At 39.3% G+C, this 7499-nt stretch overlaps 1 non-coding gene and 1 pseudogene across 1 annotated transcript; both read left to right on the plus strand.

Moving 5' to 3' along the window:
• Window positions 1–3091: 3091 nt before the first annotated feature.
• Window positions 3092–3910, plus strand: LOC132521690 (large ribosomal subunit protein uL22-like; annotated as a pseudogene).
• Window positions 3197–3262, plus strand: LOC132522489 (small nucleolar RNA SNORD58). Its single transcript, XR_009541232.1, has one exon. It is a non-coding gene; the product is annotated as a small nucleolar RNA SNORD58 (small nucleolar RNA).
• Window positions 3911–7499: the final 3589 nt, after the last annotated feature.

Below are 7499 nucleotides of genomic sequence, written 5' to 3' on the forward strand. Positions count from 1 at the left end.
ATTTTTTTCTTGCATTTACGCATATCACCTTTTAAAGAACATTTTCAATTAATAAGAACACATCCTCTGATGAGAATTAACTTATGTGGGAGCCAAAACATTGGGTCTGAGAGCCAAACTGGACTCAGCAAAACCTACAAACACACCTGACAGCTGTGTAGTTATTGGGGAATGGCCCACAAATTTTAGTTGTTTCTTATGATTCAGTTTAATTTGATTTGGGTACTATAGGATCTCTCTCTTTTTCTAAATCATGCAAAAAGTTAAATGAATTAGGGCCACCAACATAGATGTTTTGCATCTCTGCAGACACTCTCCAAACCTGGTACATAAGCACTGGAACCTTAGCTGCCCTTGAACTTGGGGGCATTAAGATATCACAGTGGACCACATAGGATATTTGAGAGAGTACAGCTGAGCCACACCATTTGGTCACATTATACTGTGTCATGAGGGGAAAAAATGATCAAGACCAAAGGTGGTGAGGTAGACCCAGTTTCCTATGTCGTGTAAGTGTACATTTTGCCAGTATTATATGTGTTACAAATACATATTGACTTTTCAACCACTTAGCTGACCTGCTAATGGTATAGAAAGAACCTACCTAGGACAATCAAAACAATCTAAGCTATGAATATGCTAAATAAAGTCCTGCAAGTAATACATTGCAGAATTACTATTATAAACATCATCTTTATAGAAATAATGCCTTAAGAAAATACCTCCAATATTACAAAGGTTATGAATTATTTAATGAAGAGTTCTAATAGTAAAATAGTTTCAATAGTTAAATAGTAGGGATTATAATAGCTCCATTTACTGAGCACCTATTATGTACATGTAGTGCATTCTTTCAGGTAACTATTAACTGTCCTCACTTGACAGGTAGAACAAATGAACCTCAGAGCTAGTAAATGGGTGAGGTCTATGCTGTGTGGCTAGACCCAAAGTGAAGGTCTTCCCTGGAGCCTAATTTCTGTAAATTTATCTCGGTTTTCACGAATAATTTGAGTGGTAATAAGAGAAAGAAGGAAAGGAGAGAGGGAAGGAAGGAAGAAAAGAAGCAAGGAAAGAAGGAAGAAGGGAAGGAAGGAAGGAGGGAAGGGACGAAAAGAGGGAGGGAGGGCGGGAGGGAGGGAAGGAAGAAGAAGGAAATAGGTACTGCAACATAATATCCATTGCAGGTACTCTATTCGTGGTTTCAATGATTTCATCTGCAAACTGACAATTATTTACATGCTATTAGTTCTCTCTTTTTAATGAGTCCAAAGGAGTACACAGTCATTTGCCAAAGTGAGAAGGGAGTTGTTGCTGGTATAAAACAATGCTAACTCCATATATTATAGTCCCTACCTTCCTGAGCTTATATTCTGTAAGAGAGTTTGTCTTTTTTTTCTCACTAACACATCCCCAGTGTGTTAGTGGCACAGTGCCTGTCAAAAATTGTGCCCAATATATTTTTCACAGAACTAGAACAAATAACTTTACAACTTGAATGGAAACACAAAAGAACCCAAATAACCAAAACAATTTGAGAAAGAAGAACAGAGCCAGAGGAATCATGCTCTCTGGCTTCAGATTATACTACAAAACTGCAGTAATCAAAACAGTATGGTACTGGCACAAAAACAGACATATAGATCAATGGAACACGTTAGAAAGCCCAGAAATAAACCCACACATTTATGGTCAATTAATCTACAACAAAGGAGGCAAGAATATACAATAAAGAAAAGACAGTCTCTTCAGTAAGTGGTGCTGGGAAAACTGGACAGCTATATGTAAAAGAATGAAATTAGAACACTCTCTAATACCATATACAAAAATAAACTCAAAATGGATTAAAGCCCTAAAAGTAAGACCAGATACTATAAAACTCCTAGAGGAAAACATAGGCAGAACACTTTTTGACATAAATCACAGCAGTATTTTTTGGCCCTGTCTCCTACAGTAATGGAAATAAAAACAAAAATAAACAAGTGGGACCTAATGAAACTTAAAAGCTTTTGCACAGCAAAGGAAACCATAAACAAAACAAAAAAAACAAACTATGGACTGGGAGAAAATATTTGCAAATGATGGGCTTGACAAGTGTTTAATTTCCAAAATATACAAATAGCTCATACAGCTTAATATCAAAAAACAAAAAACCCAGTCAAAAAATGGGCAGAACTAAATAGACATTTCTCCAAAAAAGATGCATATTTGGTCAACAGGCACAAGAAAAGATGCTCAACATCATTAATCATCAGAGCAATGCAAATTAAAACCACGATGAGCTAGCACCTCACACCAGTCAGAATGACTATAATCAAAAAGAACACAATAGGGCTTCTCCGGTGGCGCAGTGGTTGAGAGTCTGCCTGCCAATGCAGGGGACACAGGTTTGTGCCCCGGTCCGTGAGGATCCCACATGCTGCAGAGCGGCTGGGCCCGTGAGCCGTGGCCGCTGAGCCTGCGCATCCGGAGCCTGTGCTCCGCAACGGGAAAGGCCACAACAGTGAGAAGCCTGTGTACTGCAAAAAAAAAAGAAAAAAAAAAAGAAAAAAGAAAAAGAACACAAGTAACAAATGTTGGCGAGGATGTGGAGAAAAGCATCACTGTTTTTGAGAAGGTACTTTTTGAGAATGTATTTTTGAGAATCATACACTGTTATTGAGAATGTAAATTGGTGCAGCCACTATGGCAAACAGTATGGAGGTTTCTCAAAAGACTAAAAATAGAACTACCATATGACCCAGCAATTCCATTCCTGGGTATATATCCAAAAACATGAATCTGAAAAGATACATGCACCCTAATGTTCATAACAGCATTATTTACAATTGCCAAGGTATGGAAGCAAGTGTCCATCAACAGATAAATATAAAGAAGATGTGGTATATGTGTGTGTGTGTGTGTGTGTGTGTGTGTGTGTGTGTGTGTGTGTATGGTAAAATACTACTCAGCCATAAAAAAGAATGAAATTTTGCTATTTATAACAACATGGAGGGACTTGGAGAGTATTATGCTAAGTGAAATAAGTCAGACAGAGAAAGACAAATACTGTATGATATTACTAAATACTGTATGACAGCTTTTCTGGTCAGTAGCCTGAGAGGGTAAAAGGAATGATGTCTGTGTCACTAGTCTAGTGTCAGAACTGCTGTAGTCACTGGTAGTTCCACATGGGAAGAAACAGTGGATAGAAGGATGGCTGTGATGATGGCATTTCTTAGGACACCTTTGGATTAATCATGAAAACAACTACTCTCTGAGCAGCTGCGGGCAGCGTTTAGTACATAAACCGTGTAAGTTACTGTAAATATGTTGACAGAATTATACTTGCTCGTTTCCAGGTGACCTCTAGAAATGGTTCGCTATTCACTTGACCCAGAAAATCCCACAAAATCATGCAAGTCGAGAGGTTCAAATCTTCGTGTTCACTTTAAGAACACTCATGAAACAGCCCAGGCCATTAAGGGTATGCCACCAAGTATCTGAAGGATGTCACTTTAAAGAAGCAGTGTGTGCCATTCCATCGTTACAATGGTGGAGTTGGTAGGTGTGCCCAGGCCAAACAGTGGGGCTGGACACAGGGTCTGTGGCCCAAAAAGAGTGCTGAATTTTTACTGCATATGCTCAAAAATGCAGAGAGTAATGCTGAACTTAAGGGCTTAGATGTAGATTCTCTGGTCATTGAGCATATCCAGGTGAACAAAGCCCCCAGGATGCGGCACAGGACTTATAGAGTTCATGGTCGGATCAACCCATACATGAGCTCTCCGTGCCACATTGAGATGATCCTTACTGAGAAAGAACAGATTGTTCCTAAACCAGAAGAGGAAGTTGCCCAGAAGAAAAAGATATCCCAGAAGAAATTGAAGAAACAAAAACTTATGGCCCAGGAATAAATGCTGCAAAAAATAAATGCAAATAAAAGTTAAAAAAAAATACTGTATGATATCACTTATATGTGGAATCTGAAATATACAACAGTCTAGTGAATATAACAAAAAAGAAACAGACTCACAGATATAGAGAACAAACTAGAGGTTACCAATGGCAGGGGGAGCAATATAGGGGTGGGGGAGTAGGAGGTATACACTACTGCATATAAGATAGGCTCAAGGATGTATTGTACAACACAGGGAATATATCCAATATTTTATTGTAACTGTAAATGGAAAGTAACCTTTTAAAATTTTATTTTAAAATTTTTTAATAAAATTAAATTAAAAAAACAGACTCACAGTTATAGAGAACAAACTAGTGGTTACCAGTGGAGAGAGGGAAGTGGGGAGGGGCAAGATAGGGGTAGAGGATTTTTTTTTTTTAACTTTTTTCTTTTTTGGCTGCACCACACAGAATGTGGGATCTTAGTTCCCTGACCAGGGATTGAACCTGCGCCACCTGCATTGGGAGCACAAAGTCTTAATCACTGGACTGCCAGGGAAGTCCCAGGGGTAGAGGATTAAGAGGTACAAACTACTAAGTATAAAATAAGCTACAAGGATATATTGTACAACTCAGGGAATATAGCCAATATTTTATAATAACTATAAACAGAATATAACCTTTAAAAATTGTGAATCACTATGTTGCACACCTGAAACATATTATACATCAACTATACCTCAATAAAAAGAATAATAAGAAACTTTTTAAAAACTGTGCCCAATAAATATTTGTTGCTGAAAGCATGTTGAAAGAGTATTTTGAGGGGGGTTATGGGCAAGTTTAGGGATGAGGCTGCCTGGGACAATCATAGAGCAACAGAAACCACCCCTACTCAAAAGAACCTCTCAGGGACCTACCACCACTTGGAATTCCAATTGTGTTAATAGGTTTCTCTTTGAAAAGGTAAGATAGAAGGCATTCACATCTCAGTGCCAATGTTTTTATTAGGTAAACATCTTTTGGAAGGACAGGGGGAGTCAAAGAGAAGGAATTGGGGAGTTTAAAATTTTAACTAAGAAAAAGATTCCTATTGCTCCCCCAACCTCCTCCCCTCTTCACTCAACTTTTTAATAAGTTGTCTTCTTGGGCAAGAGAGTCCTTTATTAAACAAGACTGAAATGTATCTAACTGCCATATCAGTGTCTCAATAAGAAGATGCCTCAATTTGTGCCTGACCTGAGATCTAACTTCTGCTACTTTTATGCATAACTACAAATGTGTATTCTTAGCCTAAGTGTTTTTGTTTTGTTTTGTTTTAATTTATTTGGCTGCTTCAGGTCTTAGTTGCGGCATGTGGGATCTAGTTCCCTGACCAGGGATCCAGCCCAGGCCCCCTGCATTGGGAACGTGGAGTCTTAGCCACTGAACCACCAGGGAAGTCCCTAGCCTAGCTTTTCTAATTCACTAATTCAGGGCTTCCCTGGTGGCGCAGTGGTTGAGAGTCCGCCTGGCGAGGCACAGGGCACAGGTTCGTGCCCCGGTCCGGAAAAATCCCACATGCCGCAAAGCGGCTGGGTCCGTGAACCATGGCCGCTGAGCCTGCGCGTCCGGAGCCTGTGCTCCGCAACGGGAGAGGCCACAACAGTGAGAGGCCCGCACCGCAAAAAAACAAAATAAAATAATTCACTAATTCACCATTTGGCTTTAACTGTATAACAACATCTATGTCTTAAGCTGTGATTCTCACAAATTATTTTCCCAAGTGCATGGAATATAGTAATATAGAGTTATAAATAAACACACAACATAGTGCAAAATAACCTACATTCTTCTAAATAGGAATTGGTTTGCTCTGAGTCTTTAGCAGCGTCATGGAAAAAGTGATGCTCTTACGTTCACAAGTCTCCAAGTCCTAGCCCTGCTATTTATTATGTGTTTGACCTTGGGCAGGTCACAGCCTCCCTGAGCTTCATTTTCCCCATCTGTAAAATTTTATAATAGCGTGTACCAAATGGAGCTGGTGGGAAAATTAAGGCAATAACATATGGGAAAGTACGTTAAAAACTATAGAACTCTATACAAATATAAAGTACTATCATCATTTGAAGAAGCAGAATTATAGGAGTTAAACAAACTTGGATTCCAATCCTGGCTCCACTGTTTTTGAGTGGTGTGACATTATGCAATTATATAATCTGAATTTCAATTTTTTAGTTTGTAAAATAGAGGTAATAATAAAGACCTCAAAGGTGTGTTATAAGGATAAAACAAGACAGTTCTCCTGGAGTACTACCTGGAACACAGTAGGTACTCAATAAATGTTAGCTCCCTTTTCCTTCCCTGCTGCAGTTTTAAATGCCTTTATTTTCGTTAAATCAGAATCACTTCCACCACTCTCTTGCCCAGTAATAGCCAAGATGAATCCTGAGGATATGATGAAACAACAAAGCAGAAAATCAATGATAAGACCTAAGTTGTGGTATTTTCCCATCCAGTAGTAATCTCTCATTGTGCTGGAACCATCAACAGCTAATTACATCAAGTGCCAAATAAACAGCCAAGGAAACAGCATGAAGCAACCATGGCAAGGTAAATTAACCTGGAAAGCTACCATAAAAATATGAGGAATAACCCTGAAAAGATTCCTATTTGTACTCAAAAACATAATTGCAAATTGCTTAGGCAAGCAGGGTATGTTCAATTAGATTCTTGAAATTTTATCAGACAAATGGTTTTGGCTCCCTAAGACCTTGTGGTGCCCTGGGCTCACAGTACACAAGCTATTGTGCAAATTATTTGGGATTGCTTCTTGCCACAATTTTTTTAAATGCAAAATATTGTCTACTCTGCCACTAAGCTCTGCTGTGTGTTATTTGCTAATTAAGGATGCAGACAGCCTGTGCAGTAATGGTGATTGATGTCTGCTGCACGTCTTAGTGAGAAGGATGGTGAGGACAAGCATTAGCTGCAGCCCACAAGAGAAACGAGGTAATTGGCATTGCTCACTGCACTGCAAATCACGTCTTCCTGGAATTACAGAAGAGGCACTTAAGAATAGAGAATTATCCTGCATAAAATTGTAGTTGTGGGGGGCTTCCCTGGTGGCGCAGTGGTTGAGAGTCCGCCTGCCGATGCAGGGGGCGCGGGTTTGTGCCCCGGTGCGGGAAGATCCCTCGTGCCGCGGAGCGGCTGGGCCCGTGAGCCATGGCTGCTGAGCCTGCGCGTCCGGAGCCTGTGCTCCGCAACGGGAGAGGCCACAACAGTAAGAGGACCCCGTACCGCAAAAAAATTTTAAAAAAATTGTAGTTGTGCTCATGCTGAAGAACAATGTTGTGAGGTACTGTTTTCAATTATTTTTGTTATATAAATTAATGACAATGTAATTTTAGCATTTCACTTCAGTTCACATCACAATACTGATAATAGTAATAATAGTTCATTTCTGACTTTTTAACATGGACCTCGTTTCATCTCTTGTGTTTTAAACTTTTTTGTGTCTGGAGATCAGCCTTCTAATCTGGATTTATACATGCTAGCTTGAAACCAACAATTTTAATGGTAATAGTAATAACTGTCCTTGAAATAATGAGAAACACTTAATGAATAAAGATCGAGTTCAA

This window comes from Lagenorhynchus albirostris, chromosome 6 (assembly GCF_949774975.1).
Source record: "Lagenorhynchus albirostris chromosome 6, mLagAlb1.1, whole genome shotgun sequence".
In the NCBI taxonomy this organism is placed as follows: domain Eukaryota; kingdom Metazoa; phylum Chordata; class Mammalia; order Artiodactyla; family Delphinidae; genus Lagenorhynchus; species Lagenorhynchus albirostris.